General features: G+C 36.7%; 1 pseudogene; it reads left to right on the forward strand.

Moving 5' to 3' along the window:
- The first annotated feature begins 1,431 nt into the window (after window positions 1-1,431).
- Window positions 1,432-12,233, forward strand: LOC122454370 (annotated as a pseudogene).
- Window positions 12,234-22,526: the final 10,293 nt, after the last annotated feature.

Consider the following 22,526-nt stretch of genomic DNA (forward strand, 5'->3'; position numbering starts at 1 on the left):
AGCATATTTTCAGACAACAATGATATTATAGTATAGTTCAGCTACAAGAGAAAATAAAAATAAATAAAGGAAAAATGGGACAGAAGAAGTAAAATTGTCACTATTTGTAGATGGCAATGCTGTTTATAGAAAGTTCTAGAGAAATCACTGAAATCACATTAGAATTTATGCATGAATTCAGTAAAGTCGAAGGGTACAATGTTTCTACGTACTAACAACAAACTATCAGAAAGGTAAATTAAGAAATCAATCTCTTTTACAATTGTACCGAAATTTAAAAAATACCCAAGAATAAATCTAAACAGAGAGGTAAAAGGCCTATATTCAGACAACTATAAGACATGGTGAATGAAATTGAAGATGACACAAACAAATGGACGTATATACTGTGTTCATGGGTTGGAAGAATTAATGATATTAAAATGGCCAATTATAAATGGACAAATCAAATTAATAATGTTCTCACTGAGAAAATAAGGGGTAAAATCTTTATCAAGAAATATAAAAAATATATAAGAAAAACACCTTCCTGAAATCAATTAAAAATTTGAGTATATGGATACTAAATTTTTAGATTTGCTTAAAGTATCTTATCCAGATTTCAATCATTGTAGATTTGATCTCTAAATTCCAAGCGATTTCAATAAAATTGTTAATAAAAATTATTGCCATTGTTTATTTAAATAAATAAACAAAGCTTTCAAGAAGAAAACAAAGAACAAGAATGCTGTGTTATAAATAATTAAAAGATTTATTATAATAGCTAATGTTAATGAAAGATATTAATAATAGGAGCATTGGGTGAGGGTATATGAGGTATAAGATAACTACAAACATAAAATAATTTCCAAAGAAGTATATTTGAAAATGCATTAGAATTCTTCAGTAATCTAAATGAACAAGTGCTGAAATAGAAATGCTCTTGTGAAAAAAAAATGTAATAAACAAATTCTAGAGTACCGAGTGAATGATTGCATAATAAATGTGCCAGCTAAAGAAATAGAATATGTTGTAAATGTGTTGAGCAATTAATAGTTTTGAATTAATTGGAGAAGTAGTCTAATAATCACTCTGTTAACATATCAAATTAACTTCAGAGTGATTAAAATCTAATATAGAAATGAGGCCATATAAATAACATAATCAATTGTATCTAAATTCTTATTAGGTTTTGGAATGTTGAAGAATTTTCTAAGGAGAAAATTATTGATGGAGACAAAAAAGATGCAACATTTTCTAAAGCATTTTGTCACTTTTTGTGAAAGTTTTAATAATCTTATTTGTCCAAAATTATTTTAATTTTACAATTCATCCTAATTTCATACTGGTGAAATAATTAAGCATCTTTTTTTTTAATCGGGGTGGGGAACACATGTAACTAAGCATTTTAAAACAGTGAGATAGGCAGCTGCTCTTCCCGCCGCCACTGGAGGATCATCTACCCTTTGGTACAGACCAAAAAGCAAGTAGTAATTGGACAGAAGAAGAATGGCATCAAAACAGGTTTCCGGCAGCAGGTGCTTTGGTGGACTGCAGAAAGTTTTTGAACATGACAGTGTTGAATTGAAGTGCAAAATGAAATTTGCTGTCTATTTATCACCAAAGGCAGAAACTGGAAAATGCCCTGTGCTATGATGGCTGTCTGGTTTAACTTGCACAGAACAAAATTTTATATCAAAATCTGGTTATCATCAAGCTACTTCAGAACATGGCCTTGTCATTGCTCCAGATACCAGCCCTCGTGGCTGCAATATTAAAGGAGAAGAAGACAGCTGGGGCTTTGGCACTGATGCTGGGTTTTCTGTCAATGATACTGAAGATCTTTGGAAAACTAATTATAGAATGTACTCTTACCTAAGGAAGGAGCTTCCCCAACTCGTAAATGACAATTTTCCAGTGGACCCCCAAAAGATGTCTGTTTTTGGCCACTCAAGGGGAGGCCACGGAGCAGCTCTGATTTGTGCTTTGAAGAATCCTGGAAAATACAAATCTGTGTCAGCATTTGCTCCACTTTGCAACCCAGTGCTCTGTCATTGGGGCAAAAAAGCTTTTATTGGGTATTTGGGAATAGATCAAATTAAATGGGAGGCTTATGATGCTACCTATCTTGTGAAGTCCTATCCAGGTTCTCAGCTGGATATACTAATTGATCAAGGGAAAGATGATGAGTTCCTTTCAGATGGACAGTTACTTCCTGATAACTTCATAGCTGCCTGTACAGAAAAGAAAATCCCTGTTGTTTTCAGATTACAAGAGGGTTATGATCATAGCTACTACTTTATTGCAACCTTTATTGCTGATCACATCAGACATCATGCAAAATACCCGAATGCATGAAAAACTTCAGATAAGAGAATCTCTTCAGGATTATAAAATTGTAATAAACAGAATTGCAAGGAAATAAGATTTTAAAACTTTGGATTTCATAATGCTAAAAATACTTCATTCTGTAGTTGAATCACCCCCTGAATAAAGATATCAAACCTGAAAAAAAAAAATAGTGAGATAGACAAGTAACTCATGAAACAGCAGACTACTATACTACCATCAAATTAATAGTCTAAAAATGTGTTTTGTAACAAAGCACATATACAAAATTTGTGTGCATATACATATGTATGTAATAACTGGCTTCCCTGGTGGCTCAGTGGTAAAGAATCTGCCTGTGATGCAGGAGTTGTGGGATACAAGTGTTCGATCCCTGGGTTGGCAATATTCCCTGGAGGAGGGCATGGCGTCCCACTCCAGTATTCTTGCCTGGAGAATCCCACAGACAGAGACTGGTGGGTTACAGTCCATAGGACTGCAGAATCTAGCATGACTGAAGCAACTTAGGATACTTGCATGTACTACATAACATCAACAAATACATTTGGATTGATAAGTTATATAATGTAAAGCTTGTTCTTTATTTTGTATTGGAGAAGGAAATGGCAACCCACTCCAGCATTCTTGCCTGGAGAATCCCATGGACGGAGGAGCCTGGTAGGCTACAGTCCGTGGGGTTGCAGAGTCGAACACGGCTGAGTGACTTCACTTTCTTTGTTTTGTATGACATCCTCTTAGGTAAAACACGTGTCATTTTGTATGATTTATATGCATATAAGGGCTACCCAGATGGCTCAGATGGTAAAGAATTCTCCTGCAATGCAGGGGATCTAGGTCCAATCCCAGGGTTGGGAAGATCCCCTGGTGGAGGGCATGGCAACCCATTCCAGAATTCTGGTCTGGAGAACTCCATGGACAGAGGAGACTGGCAGGCTACAGTCAGTGGGGTTGCAAAGAGTTGGACATGACTAAGCGGCTAGGCACAGCACACCATATGCGTATGGATGCATATATATGCATAGAAATTCATATACATATTATGTATATAATATTTGTATGCATTAATATAAAAGTTCTCCTCTTAAAAAAAAAAAAAAAAGTTCTCCTCTTTACTTTCTGAGTGTCTATCAGATTAACTTTTTAGAATTCCTCTGTGGCAACTTCGGCTTTTTATAGCATATACCTCAAAACTTTTCCAGTCTGTACCCAATACTCAGGTCCAAAACTACTTCCACATTTTTGGGTGTGTATTTGTTATAGTAGGACTTCCCTGATTGTTCAGTTGGTAGAGAATCTGCCTGCAATGAAGGTGACCTTGGTTCGATTCCTGGGTCAGGAAATAGTAATACCTGACTCTTGGTAACAAAATATGTATGGTTGTAGTTCTCCAGAGAAATAGACCTACAAGTCTGTGTGTGCTAATTGCTCAGTTGTGTCCAGCTCTTTGTGACCCCATGGACCATAGCTCGCCAGTTTCCTCCTCTGTCCATGAAATTCCCTAGGCAAGAGTACTGGAGTGGGTTCCCATTCCCTTCTTCGCTACAAGTCTCTACATATATCCATTTCTGACTATACAGTTTTATCTTTGCTGTCTGCCTATGTATCTACAAGTTAGAGAAAGAGAGATTTGGGGAATTGCCTCACCTGACTGTGGAGGCTGAGAAGGCCCACCATCTCCCATTTGTAAACAGGAGACCCGCAAAGGCTGGTAGGTATAGTTCCAGTCTGAGTCCAAAGGGCTAAGATCCAAAGGTGCAAGTTCCTTTCTGAGAGCAGGAGACTGATGTTGCAACTCAAGCTTCTGTCCTGTCCTACTCTTTGTGACCCCATGGACTGTAGCCCACCAGGCCCCTCTGTCCATGGGATTCTCCAGGCAAGAATACTGCAGTGGGTTGCCATTCCCTCCTCCAGCAGATCTCCCTGGCCCAGGGATTGAACCTGTGTCTCATAGGTCTCCTGCACTGGCAGGTGGGTTCTTTACCACTAGCACCACCCGGGAAACCCTAGCTATTAGACTGCTCTTGCCGTTCAGCTGCCCAGTCATGTCCTACTCTTTGCAACTCCATGGACTGCAGCACCCCAGGCCTATCCGTCCCTCACCATCTCCTGGAGATTGCCCAGGTTCATGTTCATTGCATCAGTGAGGCTGTCCAGCATCAGAGAGAAAGTGTGAGTTCTTCCTTCCTCTGTTTTGTATTCTGTTCAAGCCTTCAGTGATTGAATGATGCCCATATCTTTCCATATGATTTCAATGATGCCATATCATGGAGAGTCCATCTGTTTACTTAGCCTACCTGCTCCAATGCTAATCTCTTCTGGAAACACTCTCACAGACACATCCAGAAATAATGTTTAACTGGATATCTATCTCATCAGCAAGTGAAGTTGACATATAAAATTAATCATCACATAAGATAATTTGGACTTCCCTGATGGCTCAGATGATAAAGAATCCAATTGCAATACAGGAGGCCCTGGTTTGATTCCAGGGTCAGAAAGATCCCCTGCAGAAGGGAAAAGCTACCCATTCCAGTATTCTTGGGCTTCCATGGTGGCTCAGATGGTAAAGAATCCGCCTACAATGCAGGAGACCTGGGTTTGATCCCTGGGTTGGGAAGATCCCTTGGAGGAAGGCATGGCAACCCACTCCAGTGTTCTTGCCTGGAGAATCCCCATGAACAGAGGAGCCTGGCAGGCTACAGTCCACGGTGTCAAAAAGAATCAGACACCGCTGAGCAGCTAAGCCCAGTACAGATGAGAATTTAATAAAATTCATTTTATTATACTTATTTGTAACCATGACTTTGCCCATAGTTTGTGTGATTTTAAGAATCAAGCATATGTTGTGTTTCTACCTTGATTCATGTCTCCAGACCTTATCCTTTTCAACTTAACTATGCAGGTAATCTATGTAGAGTTTGTTTAATTGTTATTAAATATTGTTTGAATAAAGCTGAACATTTTGAATCTAAGTAGAATTATTGACACATCCCTGTCCAGTTTGAACCTTGTGTATCTTCCCAATCTTTATTTGTTTGTTAGCTCTTGCAATTCATAAGAAAAAACACTTTTGAAGCCAAAATGTGGGTATATTTCTGTTATGTGTTTCTACTTAATTTCAGGAAATTATTTTCCAATTTTAATCATTTTTATTTTGGCTTTGTAACCATTTCATTATAATGTTGGAAAAGTACCTCAAAGATTTGCTCTCAATACTATGTGCCTGTTCCACATATGCCATATTTGTAAGGATTCTAAGAACAAGAATTTTCTTAGTACATTAACTGTAGTATGGCACAAACATTTCTACTGTTAGCTGAGGACCAAAAATGGATACCACCTAAACACATCATATCCCCTCACACCATTCCTTATTCACCTTCTAGATATTCCTTATCCATTCCTTATTCCTTATCCTTATTCTCTTGTTACCTTATATGCCTTGTCTCTGTAGTTCTGAAAGTTTGAAATCAGGACATTTTTCAAATTCTTTTGGACTATTGCTGAATATGCTGAAAGAAAGATATGTATTAGTGATACATACTGGAATATTAGAGATTATCCATGGTGCCAATATAATTATTTAGGGAGTTATTGTTTACTTACATCTAGAAAATGTGCTCTTTTTTAGCTTCTTTTAGTTTAGACTGAATATTTTTCACAGCTCTAGATACAAATCAAACTTTATTATCGCACTTTGAAATCAATCATTTAACACCTGTTTCAAAAGTAAATAAATGTTAATTGACAGTTTTATTATCATTCAAAACACCTTCTTGCTAATTAATGCTGGGTGAGATTCTCAGTCATCATTTAGTTCTAACCTGAGTGTCAAGAGACTTAAAATATGAGATTTCAGTAATTAATAACACAGAGTGTTATGCCTCCATTGATGATGTTTATTTATGTTGATGTGCTATGGTTTTATATAAAGTTATAAAACATCTCAACATATTTAGCACTCTTTTCATCCAGTGCAACAAGAAAATGTTTCTTCCATTTCCTTTTCTTGAGAAATTCCATTTCAGTGGGATAATTACACACTCATCTGGTTTTCAGTGATGAGAAAAATACTCATGTTGGCAGATGGTATCATTGGTTATTGAGAAAAGAATATCATAGAAACATTCCATTATAGTTGGGTTCACTAATAGTTGGTCAATGGATCCAAAAATCTGTGGAATCTGAAATCCTAGTAAAGAGAAAATGAGTTCCAAGTTCAGGTAATTCACCATTATTTTTTATTTGAAAATCTGTGGCAATAATTTACATATGCAAGCAATAATATGGCATATATTCTTTTATATAATTATACCTATAGAGATTATTAGACTATTTTAAATCTCTTAAATAATCATTATTTTTATATTTCTAAAAATATTGTTCTGAATTGTCTTTTCTTTCTCAAATTCAAGTTAACTTAAAAGTAAATAACATTTGTCTAGTGCTTCATATCTTGCCAGCTCTTCCACATATACTATCTCATTTAATTCTCAGGGAATTACTGAGAGTAATTGTTAACCTCATGCAACAAGATGGGCAAACAAAATTCTCTCAAGGTATCATAGCTAGCAAATTGCAAAGGTCACTTTCACCTTTGATTAACTCACACATACTTCTGATTGAACAGCTATAAATCAGGGATTCCCAGGAGTCCACCCTCAAATTTGATAATTTGCTAAAATATCTCATAGAACTCAGGAAAATGCTTTGTTACTGTTTCCAATTTATTTAGAAACATACAATACAGGAACAGCCAAATGGAAAAGATGAATAGAGTATCATATGGTGAGATGGTTTAGAACTTCCATGCCCTCCAGGGGTACCACTCCTCTAGCACATACACCTTAAGAACTCTGAACCCTGCCCTTATCCTGAAGCTATTGAGGGGCCACAAAAATTGCCTCATTAAAACAAAAGATGCTCCTTTCACCCTTATCACTCAGAAAATTTCAAAGGTTTTAGGACCCCTGTGCTAGCAATGAGGATAAAGATCAAGTATCTTTCTCATTATACCGCAGTAGGGGACACTTGTGTTAGTAGCCTTCAGTCAACAAACAAGTGATGCCAACAAATGGTAGGGTCTGTAACTGTATGAACATGAAAACAGTATAATTCCATTAAAGAGTAGCGTGTTTTCAATCATTCTCTATTTCTCAGGGTGGTTTGTCTTATGAGACAGTCCTTAAGGAGATGCTGAGAGAGAGTCACATGTGGACAACTTTCCCACTTTCTTTCTTAGTAGTAGTAGTGTTAGTCATGTCTGACTCTTTGCAATCCCACAGATTGTAGCCCGCCAGGATCCTCTGTCCATGGGATTCTCCAGGCAAGAATAACGGAGTACATTGCCATACCCTTCTCCAGAGGATCTTCCTGACACAGGAATCAAACCTCGGTCTCCTGTGTTGCAGGAAGATTCTTCCCCATCCAAATACTAACCAGGCCTGACCCTGCTTAGCTTCCAAGATCAGACGGGATCGGGCGCGTTCAGGGTGGTATGGCCGTAGACTGCAGGAAGATTCTTTACCGTTTGAGCTACAGGGAAGAACTTTCTTATTTCTCTTTTATTCTTCACTCAAGGATAAGGAAAACAGGACATTTTAAGAATAGAATTCTTCCCCAAGCACCAGGTGACATAGTCAGGAGACCTAACTCAGGGGGAAAAATAGGTAAGGGTATGCTATGAAGACCTATTACAAGCCAAAATGCAGGTATTGTACTATGCATTAAATATTATATTAGAAATTTCATATGTATTATTGAATTCAATCCTAAAGCTACCTTAATGAATTAAAAGCTTTTATCAGTCACCCCATCCTACTAATGAAGACACTAGGTTTAGAATAGACAAGTGAAATTTATTTTTTCAATGTGAAAAAATAACTATGTTTGTCAACAGATGATGCTAGAATAACTGAATATCCGTATAGAATACATAAAGTTGGGCCTCTCCCCAAAACACACAAAAATCAACTCAAAGTGAATCATAGATGAAAATCTAAGAATTATGTATGATAAAACTCTTAAAACATAGAAATAAATCTTCATTACTTTGGGTTAGGTAAAGACTTCCTAGACATAATACCAAAAGAAGAAACAACAGAAAGAAAATTAAATAAATTGAATGACATATGAGCTTAAAATACTTGTGCATCAAAGGACACTATCAATGAAGTGAAAGATAACTCACAGTAAGGGAAAAATATCTTCAAGACAAATATATGAGAATTGTATGCAGAATATAAAACTAATTCCTATGACTCAATAATAAAGAGACAACTCAATTTAAAAATGGGCATGGAATCCAAAGAATATGCAAGCACTCAATAAACACATGAAAAATGTTCAATATCAACAGTCATTAAGGAAATTCAAATCAAAACCATAATGGAGTAACATAACACTTCTCTCCCACTAGGATAGCTATAATAACAAGTGTTGTAATGCTTTGAAAAACCTGAAACCCTTGTAGACTGATGATGGGAATGCAAAATAGTGTAGTTGCTTTCAAAACAGTTTCATAGTTCCTTAAAATGTTAGCGTTTTCACATGACCCAGCAATTCTACTCCTGGTGTATACTTAAGAGAAATGAAAACATATGTCCACACACAAACTAGTTAACGATCGTTCAGTTCAGTTCAGCTCAGTTGCTCAGTCGTGTCCAACTCTTTGGGACCCCATTGACTGCAGCACACCAGGCTTCCTTGTCCATCACCAACTCCCAGAGTTTACTCAAACTCATGTCCATCAAGTCAGTGATGTCATCCAACCAACTCATCTTCTATCATCCCCTTCTCCTCCCACCTTCAATCTTTCCCAGCATCAGGGTCTTTTCCAGAGTCAGTTCTTTGCATCAGGGGGCCAAAGTATTGGAGTTTCAGCTTCAGCATCAGTCCTTCCAATGAATATTCAGGACTGATTTCCCTTAGGATTGACTGGTTGGATCTCCTTGCAGTCCAAGGGACTCTCAAGAGTCTTTTCCAACATGACAGTTCAAAAGCATCTATTCCTGGGTGCTCAGCTCTCTTTATAGTCCAACTCTCCCATCCATACATGACTACTGGAAAAACTATAGCTTTGACTAGATGGACCTTTGACTAGATGGAAGGGTTGAAGGGAAAAGGAGAAGGGGGCAACAGGTGATGAGATGGCTCAATAGCATCTTAGACTTGATGGTCATGAGTCTGAGCAAACTCTAGGTGATAGTGAAGGACAGGGAATCCTGGTGTGCTGCAATCCATGGGGTCATAAAGAGTTGGGTATGACAGTGATTGAGAAACAACACAAAGGTGAACCTTGAAAATATACTAAATGGCCATGTATTGTTTGATTCTATTATGACTTACAGAGAATTGCCAAATATATAGAACCAGAATAAATTAGGAATTTCCTAGAAACTGACGGAAGACTTTCTTAGTGGCTCAGTGGTAAAAGTCCAACTGCCAATGCAGGATATGGGGATTTGATCCCTGGGCTTGGAAGATCCCCTGGAGAAAGAAGTGGCAACTGCTTCATTATTCTTGCCTGGGAAATCCCATGGACAGGACTCTGGTGGGCTACAGTCCATAGGGTCACCAAGAGTCAGACAGGATGTAGCAACTAAACAACACATAACAGGATCGGGTGTAGGGATAAGGAGTGATTGTTAATCAGTAGAGGGTTTCATTTTGGGGGATGAAAATGTTATTTAATGGTATTATGGTGAAAATTTCACAAACTGTGAATGTATTAAATCCAAATAACTGTACATTATAAATGGGTGAATTATTTTATGTGAATTTTATTTATTAAGGCTGCATTTAAAATAACCAATAGAATATGAATCCAAGATGTTGACTTCAAATAACAAGATAAAATGTATTTTTAAAGGGTCCACAAAAAGCCTACTTTTATTATCAAAGGAAGAAACTTACCCCTTTGCAAAATTCTTTCTGCACTTGACTTTTTGATCCCATCAGAAAAAAAAAAAATACTCATGTACCTTGTTTAGCATTATTAACTGAGAAACACTGGTGTTGTTTGATTAAAGATGAAGATGTAATTTGGTATTGATTCTCATCGAAGGGATATGTGTACTTAGACACAGAGCTGTGTCTATGAGCTCTGTAGTGTATGTAAAAGTCTAAATGGAATGCAGGCTCAGACACAACTCCTAGAAACCTAATGCCAATTATTTTAGCCCTTTTCTGTGCATTCCTTCACTAGCGGTACAGAAAGGAAATGACATGTTACCCGTGCAAATGTTTCTTCTAGATATTTAGTAAATCTGGGTTCATCCACGTTCTTGGAAACTGAATGAAGTTGTTGTGGTCTACGTACTGATATTATGTTTTACCTGGAAATATACAGCTAAGTAGAGCCATCAGCATTCCTCACTGACATGAACACTGTAATAGCATTGCTCAAATAAGTGTATATCTAGAAATTCAGCTATTTTTTTAACTTTTTTTTTTTTTTTTAGCTTTTTATTCTGTATCTGAGTGTAGCCAATAACAATGGCATGGTAGTTTCTGGTGGACAGCAAAGGAATTCAGCCTTATATATATACATGTACCCATTCTCCTCAAAACTCCCCTCCCAGCCAGGCTGCTACATAACATTGAGCAGAGTTCCCTGTGCAGTTCAGTAGACACTTGTTGGATCCTCAGCTTTAACTCACTAGAATTTCTCCTTTCCCTGAGTGTTATTTACATTAAGTTCTTCTTAAATAATTTTGCTAGTCAAAAGTCAGGGACCTGAGGCAAACAACCCCTATCAGAATGTTTGCAAATCTTCCATTTAGAACACGAACAGTGGGAAGCAGGACTATTAGTGAAATAAACATTGGAAGACGCACATTAAAGTCCTTAATGTTGTCGTTAACTGCAGTTATATCATTCCCTTTTTACTGATGTTGGCTTTATGTTAGCAGAGAAGGATTAAGTTGAGTGACTAGAGAGTCCTGTTCTTATCCAATCCTCATGTAGGCTGTAGGGCAAAGGGATGTCAGACTGTCCAGTGACTAGCTGGATTGTGCTGCATCATTTGGGGTGAAGATGGAATCCCTAGAGCTTGGGAACCATGCATCATGCTAGAATATGCATGCTCTCATGGCATTTTCCTAAATGAAACTTTTTCCTTACTTTAAATCTGTCTTGCAGAAGTTTCATTCCAAGTTATCTATCCAATTTCTTTTTCAGCGAGGAAGGTGATATCAACTAAAGAATGGAGGGAAGGATCCTGATTTATTTTAGGCACTTAGCTCAATTTGCTTTTACTTGTTTGGGAAATTGCTTTTTCAATGCAGAAAAATGTGTTGCAGTGAAGCAATTTCATGGGCTTGATGACACTGCAGTGTGTTACTTGCCCGTATCTGTTCTAAGTGTAAATGAAATGCACGGGCAGCAGGATCACCATTATTTACTTCTTTTATTGCTTCTCCTTTTCTTGCCTACTGGATTACATGTGTGCTAACTGAAGTTACTGTTTACACTTATTTAACAGTATTGACTGAAATTACCCTGAATCTCCTCCAGTGAGGACTGATTTAGCTACAAATCACTGTTCCAGCTCTGAAATCATTCATCAGCCATAGGCAAGATCCATTATGTGGGATTTCAGCATAGAAGAAATATTAACAGCTCCCTGGAAGAAACGTTACCTTCACATTGGCTGTGACTCCCTGCTGGAGCTGCAAATTACCCTCAAGTAATAATTATAATACATTAGTAGAGGTTTAATTTCCAATAAGTGCTGTCTATTTAAGAAATGGCAATCTCACCGTGGCTCAGAGAACAATAGATCATGTTATCAGCCAGAATAAACCCACATGGAATTAAAAGAAAGATAATAAAAAATTCATTACAGTTTGAAAACTGTAGGGAAAAAAAGAGTGAGTTTCTCAGTTACATTTTTATAGATCATGTTTACAGATCATCTCACTGGATAATATTTGCTATGGTTGTGAATATTTTTGTTTTAGTTAATAGTGACATTGTGAGTTCACTAGTTAACATCTTAATTTTTTTATTATTTTTTTTTCTGAGGGGTGGAAGTTACCCCTCAGTAGAAGTATAGGAAAAATTCACTCTTTAGTTGCCTATACACAGTGACCCATGTTTTGCATCCAAATTAATATTCTAGCAACCATCTTCAAAAGTATAGAAAAGTTAGAGTTTTAGAGGAGAAATTGTTACTAATTCTACTTTAAACTACTTTAAACAGAAAATAGAATGTTTCTGTGAAGTTAGACCTGTAAATAAATGGTTTAGGAAGGTTTTAATAAGGTTTTAGCATAATACATGTTTTGTGAAGTCTGCACATCTTCACTTAAAATTTTCAATAGAAACTCTTTTATGTAAAAAGTGTCATATTAGGAACTTTTATACTGTATGTTGATATCTGTCTACTTTTTGGAGTGAAGTGTAAAAAGACCAAATATTACTTGCTTAACTTTAAATGAAGTAAATTTTATTTATAGTACTTTCTCAGTTCAGTCGCTCAGTCATGTCTGACTCTTTGTGACCCCATGGACTGCAGCACGTCAGGCCTCCCTGTCCATCACCAACTCCCAGAACTTACTCAAACTCATGTCCATTGAGTCAGTGATGCCAACCAACCATTTCATCCTCTGTTGTCCTCTTCTTTGGTACTCTTAGGTTTTACAAAACTCGTCATTTCTTCCAAAATATTAAGTGTCTGTGGAATGGATGTTCACAAATACTGATGTAACAGCAGGGATATTCTGAAGTCTTGATGTTTGAAAATGCCTTGTGCTTGAAGAGTTTGTATCATAAGCTCATTTTTCTTTTAATAGCTGGACTCATTTCTCATGTTGAACAACTTCTGGCACACTTCATAAACCAGATTGTATATGTGCCAGTGCTTGAAAGTTTTCCTCCGGGTTCAATGAACTATTGATTTAAGGAATTCAAGGAGATTCCATTACTGAATAAAGAGATTCATATTTTCTTAACACTGTAGAAACTGTAGTTTGATTTACGTAGCCATGCTGTGTATGTGTGTGTGTGCATGTGTGTGTGTTTGTATTTGGAACTTTTTTATTTTGTTCTGCTGTTTGATAGATTTCATGTCATATTGTCAATACAGAAGGCAAAATAAACGAAAATGATTAAAATTAAGCCTTGCACCATTTCTATACTGAATTTCATGTTAAAAATATATACAAAATTTATAAAAGCAAGCAAAATCCCTTAAGTCTGCCTATAATTTAGATTGGAAACAGTATAAGAAGCTATTTCTCAAAATCTGAAACAATTTCAGCATTTCAAAGTTTATTATATTTAGCAACATTTTTAGAAAATGAACTGTATGACTTATGATATCTTTAGAAGAAGGAATATGCAGAACCCTTTAGACAGTTTAAAAAGTTGAAGTCAGTCTTTAGCTCTGAAACACAAATTACCCCTTGAATAGCTAAATATGTAGCATACCTCAAAAATGACTCCCTAAGTTTATTAGAACTAAAATGATGTGACAGATCATGATTTCACAGCCCCTATTTCACCCAGCATACAATGATCTCCACTAATTATCTGAAAAAGTATGAGTCAGGCATGCAACTTATCAAAGTGATTTTACATGATCGGATTTTTTTCTTAGGTTAAAAGGATATAAAACACAATTAAAAATGAACTTTAGAGCTTCATTCTCATTAAAATGTGGCATTCAGTAATAAAACAGAAAATCTACAGGGTACTATATATATGTAATATATTATGTATTCTTTTTACATAAATAAATAAGGGCTTAGTCATCTTGCTTAACAGTTATTGCAGTTGTAATACAGAGTAGAATAAAATATATACTTAAAAGCACTCCTCTGTTATAGTATAATTTTATAGGATGTGTATTTAGAAATAATTCAAGTAGGTTAGTCATGCAGTGATTAATTAAAATTTGTGGATTTCTCACACACCTTCTACTTGAGTGCACAGCCCATAAGCATATATTTATAGCTGTGTAATAAAATAACAATTTCAGAATTTTTAAATACATTTAAAAAAATTTAATGAATGCAGTTATGCTTCTCATAGATGAGAATTAAGATGCTTATGAATTGGGAAACATATACAATATTTGGTATATAATAAATGTACAGTGATGTGGTATCGAGGTGAAGCTTTTCAACATTACAGGGGGTGAGGGTCAGTGAAGGGTATATTCTAAAATATATATGAGAAAGAGAGAGATTTGAATAAGAATGTAGATGAAGAGTAAGTAATATGTTTTATTTCACTCCAAAATGTTCTAAGTGACTGTCCAGGAATGATAGAATCAGCCAGTGTAGTAATCCACATATCCTGAAAAATGATCATCATAGAATCATCTTATTACATGATTCAGTTGTTGAAAGGGCAGTAAATATATACAACTGGATTTAATTCTAGAATTTGCCTTTTCCAGCTTTGTGTTTTCAGAAAAGCCATCAAAGTGCTCTGAACTTGTTCCTTCATGTTTTACATGGAGTAGCAACACTTGTGTGGAAGAAAATGGCAACACGCTCCAGTATTCTTGTCTGGGAAATCTCATGGATAGAGAAGCCTGGTGGGTACAGTCCACGACTTAGTTACTAAAAGCAATCAGTCAATAATACTTGACCTGACCGCTACCTGCTATTTTTGTAAAAATCAGAACAGGAGATGGTAGCGTATTTCTATTATTATTACTAAATAATAACAATTACTATTATTATTATTACTAAATATTACAAAATTAATAATAGTAGTAATGTCAAAGAAAATGATCAACAGTAATTGTAACAACAATCATAATAGCGACAAGGTGTCCTTAGCACTCATTGAGTCTGTGTGTTAGGTGGTACTAATGTATTTTATTTGTTACATTACTACAGTCATGTGAGATATTTACCATTACTATTTCCACTTTAGAGTGAAGAAAACAGAGAAAGATTAAATTAGTTATGGAGACCATGCAGTTGGTAAATGAGAAGGAACATTTATGTCTGCCCAACACTGGAGTCTAAGCCAGCTGCTACACATTTGATTCTTTCACCACTCCCAAGAGGTTACGTATAGTTTATGTAATCCTGAGGAAGACCTTCTCATTTGATAATGCTGTTACCTGTTTACTATCTGCTCTTCAAGGAGCTTGCCTTCTAGCTCATGTTCAATAAATAACAAGCGGGGGTAAATGAGGCAGTGATTGCTTGGAATCCATACAGACCCACGGTCTGGCATGTAACAGAACTTTACAAGTTAAATTCAGAGGAAAAAAATATAGTTTTAAATGTCAATAGTTTAATTAACAGAAATAGTTCCTCACATTTTAAATCATATATGTTAAGAGGGTAGATCATCAAAAACGTACCGGTAGTAATATCTTTATGCGAGGAGAAGGAGATATTTTTCTTGTATTCAGAATTCCTAATTCTTTTTATCTTGAATTTCGTGAATGTGAGATTTCATTCTAGTAGGAATGTATATACACGTCAATTCTGATTCACTGATTTTATTTACCAGTAAACAGAATTTCTTCTAATCACTGAACCTGATAGTTTTCTATTATAAGAATGATGAGATCATTATATTCAAATGGAAATGAATCATTGTCATATGCCTTTACTATTTCTAGAGGCAGACATTCTAAAAAGCTGTAGATTGGATTTTTTATGGATTTTCATTGCAACAGAGCTGGTGATTACTGTGAATATGTCTTGTCTGCTTGCCCTATGGATAACCTCAAATATACTTCCATAAACTTGGAAGTTTAATGGAGATATATTGATTTCTTAATTTAATGGAAAATGTCTGTGTAATATAAAATAATGGATTCATTTAATGTAGTTACATCTAGGAATACAGATCTCTAAAACTCATAGCTCACATGTACTTCATGTGATAACTAATCAAATAAGAGATAAAGAGAGTCATTCCAATTGATGCTACCCTGAAAGAACTACCTCTTAACATTTGGAATCTGTAACTACTGAAAATATATGAAGATGAAAGTGAAAGTCACGCTGTCATGTCTGACTCTTTGTGACCTAGGCCAGAATACTGGAATGAGTAGCCTTTCCCTTCTCCAGGGGATCTTCCCAACCCAGGGATCAAACCCAGGTCTCCCGTATCACAGGCGGATTCTTTACCAGCTGAGCCACAAGGGAAGCCCAGGAATACTGGAGTGGGTAGGCTATCCCTCTCCAGCGGATCTGCCTGACCCGGGAATCCAACCAGGGTCTCCTGCATTGTAGGCAGATTCTTTACCAACTGAGCTATGAGGGAAGCCCACTGAAAATATATGGCTACATTTTTTTTTACATTTATTATTGTCCTTTCATTCTTTGTTTGAAAATAGCTAGCTCTATATATGTTCAAATACTAGGAAAATATTTTTTTTCATTTTTACTCTTATATAGTCTCCTATTATTGCTAAGTAATAACAGTAATAAAAGGAGAAGGGGCCGGCAGAGGATGAAATGGTTAACATCACTAACTCAGTGGACATGAATTTGAGCAAACTCCAGAAGATGGTGAAAGACCTGGCACACCATGGTCTGTGGGGTCCCAAAGAGTCGGACATGACTTAGAGACTGAACAACAAAAAAGCAAAGATTTTAAGGTGACCGCAAATTATATTTTCTGGTTTAATTTGAGTCCTTTCTTTCAATACCACCTAGAATGGACATGTTTTGAATAATATCAGAGGATAGAACTAATGTGTTAACATATCATCAATTCATGTCTTATGACTCATTGACTTATGATCTATAGAAGTCATATCTTACTCTGTGTGAGCCCATGGACTGTAGCCCAGCAGGCTCCTCTATTCACGGAATTCTCCATACAAGAATACTGGAGTGGGGTGGGTAGCCACCCCAGTGGATCTGGGGATCTTCCCAACCCAGGGATTGAACCTGGGTCTCCTGCCTTGCAGGCAGATCCTTTAATGTCTGAGCTACTGGGGAAGCCCTTTTCTTTTCCCATATAAAGATATTAAATCTAGCATTGTACCCTCATAAGATATACCCCATAAGATATACACAACTATTAGAGGACTTACGCACACTGTGGATGTTTATGTGGTTTGCTTATCATCTAGAATCTAGAACACGGTTTAAATTTGAAGACAGCCTTTAATTTCTTCTTTATGTTTCTGGCTACTTAGGAGAATGTTTGAGAATACAGTAAAACCTCATGCACTTGTTGAAAGCTTTGAATTAAAAATGGTTTCTGTCTGGCCAAAATTGTCATTGAATAAAATATTCTTTATTCAGTAAGTGTATTATTATTTTTTTTTTTTTTCAGTAAGTGTATTCTGAGTCATAAGATCATATGAGGAGCTGTGCTTGGGATTCAATGGTAACCAAATGGATATAGTTGTTATTGTTCAGTTGCTTAGTTGTGTCCAGCTCTTTGCAACCCTTTGCACTGCAATATGCCAGGCTTCCCTGTCCTTCACTACCTCCCAGAGTTTGCTCACATGCCTGTCCATTGAATTGGTGATTCCATCCAACCATTGCATCCCCTGTTGTTCCCCTCTCCTCGTTTCTTCAGTCTTTCCCAGCATCATGGTATTTTCCAGTGAATTGGCTCTTCACATCAGGTGGCCAAAGTATTGGAGTTTCAGCTGCAGCATCAGTCCTTCCAATGAATATTCAGGACTGATTTCCCTTCGGATTGACTGGTCGGATCTCCTTGCAGTCCAAGGGACTCTCAAGAGTCTTCTCCAACACCACAGTTCAAAAGCATCAATTCTTTGGCACTCAACCATTTTTCAATGGCTCCCCTGATTCTTAAATTGGCAAAGAATCCACCCGCAATGCAAGAGACCCTGGTTCGATTCCTGGGTCGGGAAGATCTCCTGGAGATGGGATAGGCCACCAACTCCAGTATTGCTGGTCTTCCCTTACGGCTCAGTTGATAAAGAATATGCCTGCAATGTGGGAGACCTGGGTTTGATTGCTGAGTTGGGAATATCCCCTGGAGAAAAGAAAGGCTACCCACTCAAGTATTCTGGCCTGGAGAATTCCATGGACTGTGTAGTCTATGGGGTCACAAAGAGTCAGGCACGACTGAGTGACTTTCACTTTCACTTTCTAACCTTCTTTATGGCCCAACTCTTACATCCATACATGATTACTGGAAAAATCAGTGCTTTGACCATAAGGACATCTGTCAGCAAAGTGATTTCTATGCTTTTTAATATGCTGTCTAGGTGTGTCAAAGCTTTTCTTCCAAGGAGCAAGTGTCCTTTAATTTCATGGCTACAGTCACCGTCTGCAGTGATTTTGGAGCCCAAGAAAATAAAGTCTGTCACTGTTTCCATTTTGTCCCCATCTATTTGCCATGAAGTGATGGAACCAGATGCTATGATCTTAGTTTTTTGAATGTTGTTTTTAGCCAGGCTTTTCACTCTCCTCTTTCACCATTATCATGAGGCAATTTAGTTCCTCTTTGCTTTCTGCCATTATGGTGATGTCATCGGCATATTTGAGGTTATTGATATTTCTCCCAGCAATCTTGCTTCAAGCTTGTGCTTCATCCAGCCTGGCATCTTGCACGTTATACTCTGCGTATAATTTAAATAAGCAAGGTGACAATATACAGCCTGGAGGAACTTCTTTCCCAATTTTGAACCAGTCAGATGTTCCTTGTCCAGTTCTAATTCTTGCTTCTTGACCTGCATACAGGTTTCTCAGGAGGTAGGTAAGGTGATCTGGTATTCCCGTCTCTTGAAGAATTTTCCGCTGTTTGTTGGGATCCACACAGTCAAACGCTTTAACATAGTCAATGAAGAACAAACAGATGTTTTTCTGGAATTCCCTTGCTTTTTCTGTGGTCCAATGAATGTTCTCTATTTAATCCTATACCTCTTCTAAATCAAGCTTGTATATCTGGGAGTTCTCAGTTAACTCACTGTTGAAGCCTAGCTTGAAGGATTTTGAGCATTACTCTTCTAGCCTGTGAAATAAGAGCAATTGTGCAGTAGTTTGAGCATTCTTTGGCATTGCCCTTCTTTGGGATTTGAGTGAAAACTGACCTTTTCCAGTCCTGTGGCCGCTGGTGAGTCTTCCTAATTTGCTGGCATATTGAGTGCAGCACTTTCACAGCATCATCTTTTAGGATTTGATCTTTACCTAAGATTTACTAAAAATTTTATATTCCCTAATTTATCCCATGTTATATTTTTAATGTTTTTGTTGTTGTTGAAAAAGTCACATAACATGAAACATCCTGTTTTAACCATATTTAACTGTACAATTCAGTGACACTCAGTATATTCACTTTGTTGTGCAACCGTCACCACCGTCTATCTCCTTGCATTTTTCACCTTTCTAAACTGGAATTCTGACCCCATTAAATACTAGCTCCCTATTCCCTCTCCCCACTCCCCTACCCTCTGACCCAATCCCTGGCATCTACCAATATACTTTCTGACTCTATGAATTTGACTATTCTAGGTACATTTTGTAAGTACTATCAAATAGTATCTGTCTGCACCTACTATATATTGGAATGTATTTTTAAAGTTAACTTAATATATGTCCTACAAACATATTGTACCTTCTTTTTTCCCCTGTCTTCTACAAAGAGTTCTCATTTATCCCTTTTATACATAGTAGAGTATATATATCAATATCAACCTCCCAATATATACCACCTCCCCCCGCCTGGTGCCCAGATGTTTGTTCTCTATATCTGTGTCTGACTTTGCTTTGATGCAGATGAGATGTTACAACAAAACAACAAAAAATTACCAATTCAAAATTTGTGTAAATTAATTTATTAAAATAGTGTTACCTCTAAATATATTTTTAGAAAGATTATGATATTTTGCTGCTTTCTTAATAAAGTTATGCAATACAAAATTCAGAAAAATTATAAAAATTTCATCTCCATGTCCCAAAGCATATAAACTTGAGTGCTTAAATTTTAGCATTAATATTATCTGATTACAAGGGAATGAACTCTTAAGAGTATTCAGTTGCTTGCCTCTTTATATTGATGAAATCACATAAAATTTTTATCTTTGTTAGTATCTCTAAAATAACTTCTGCAAAAAATTCTCTGCTGCATAGCCCTGTTCACACAGACCTCACATCATTGGATAAGGAGATTTCTGGCCTAAAGGATGTTACATTTTTCTGTATTTTATATAAATTTTCATAATCACTTGTCTGTTGCTTAGAGATGACCATAGAGTATTTGAGGGTCTTCCCATGAGGTACTACTGGTAAAAAAACATTACTGTCAATGCAGGAAACACTGGCAATGTGGGTTCGATCCCTAGGTCAGGAAGATCCCCTGAAGGGGGGCATTGTAACCCACTGCGGTATTCTTGCCTGGAGAATCCCAAGGACAGAGGAGCCTGATTGGCTACAGTCCATGGGGTTGGTTACAAACATTCAGACCGGACATGACTGAGATGGCTAAGCAGCAGCAGCAGCAGTGTGGAATATTTGATCATTTTGTTATCAGTCATAGAGTATACAATACTGCTTTTCCTTAATACCACTAATTTTCAAAGTAGTCTTTATAAGTGAGTGATCAGATTCATTGAGAGAGAAGTGATACAAGCACTCAGGAGACTAAGTTCATGCTCATTTGCATAAGTACTTTTTAAAGGCACCATTAATAAGTACACTCATTTAAGGTTTGGGGACATTAGTTGAACTTCAGTGAATTAGATACCCAAGTACTCTACACATCTCATTTTCCCTTATATCCCTTATAGTTAGGAGTAAGCTCCCTAGCAAAGACTCTGCAAGGCCTATTTTTTGCAGTAAAATCAATTTCATTAAAAGTACATTAGTATGAAATCTGTGTTAAAGTTGCTCCTGGATACAAAATTTATCATTACTCAATGAAGAAATAAAAAGCTACAAAGTTAGCATTAATCAAATAGGCAGTAGCACAGGATACATATTAACCAAGGGTAGCCTTTTTCAGGCTGCAGTCCTTCACAAACCTACCATAAAAGAATTAAGTGCAAATCACTTATATTCATTAATTATTCTAGGAAGAACTTTTATTTTGCCAAAAGTTGTTATTCTACTTAAAATTATTATAGGCATGTGGAAACAATATATGACTGTGTTTGTGTAAAAAGAAATAATCAAGTTTATCTGTTTCAGAGACACTATGAAATCTTGTTGAAAAGGAATTATACAACTGGCAGTATAAAATCAAATTATATGTGTTGAGTATACTTATGATTTCAGAAAAGCTGGAGGTAGCACAATGACAACGGGAGTATTGGTAAATGACTTCTTGAATAAGGAGATTATGAAAAGGGGAAGCTTGGCTAACAATAAGGATTATATCAGTCTGCAGCGGAAAATGAAGCAATGTTTGCTAAGAAAGATGAAGATTGCCGCTATCCTGGAGAGAAATTAGGGTTAAGAGTTGGCTTTAGTGCTCAGAAGCAGCATCATGTATCTAGACAGCATATTAAAAAGCAGAGATGTCACTTTGCTGACAAAGGTCCATATAGTCAAGGCTGTGGTTTTTGCAATAGTCATGAGCAGATGCGAGAGTTGGACTGTGAAGAAGGCTCAGCGCTGCAGGATTAATGCCTTCAAATTGTGACAATGGAAAAGACACCTGAGAGTCCCTCGGACAGCAAGGGGATCAAATCAGTCAAACCTATAGGAAATACACCCTATATATTCATTGAAAGGACTGATGCTGAAGTTGAAGCTCCAATCCTTTGGCCACTTGATGGGAAGAACCAATTCATTGGAAAAGACCATGGTGCTGAGAAAGATTGAAGGCAGGAGAAGGGGGCAACAGAGGCTAAGAAGGTTGGATGGCATCACCAACTCAATGGACATGAGTTTGAGCAAATTCCAGGAGATAATGAAGGACAGGAAAACCTGGCATGCTGCCGTTCATGGGATCAATAAGATTTGGACATGACTGAGGGACTGACCAACAGCAACCACAATGGAATATAATGCAACATGTTGGAATACCTAGGAACTGGAGAAATATATTTAGACCTTATTCACATGATTAGAATTGTATTTAGTAAGTAGTAAAGTAACATGGCAAAATTTGGGTTCCACAAATTTCAACCAGATATTGACCAGTCATTCCCAATCTAAGTTGTCTGTCCTCTAACACATGATTGAGATTTATCCACCTTTGTTAACTACAGAAAATCTGTGGTTATGATAATATGTAAACAAGGGCCAAAATTAGAAAAAAAAAAATCAGTATTCAGTTGTCTGTTT

Source organism: Cervus canadensis, chromosome 16, assembly GCF_019320065.1.
Source record: "Cervus canadensis isolate Bull #8, Minnesota chromosome 16, ASM1932006v1, whole genome shotgun sequence".
NCBI classification, from domain to species: domain Eukaryota; kingdom Metazoa; phylum Chordata; class Mammalia; order Artiodactyla; family Cervidae; genus Cervus; species Cervus canadensis.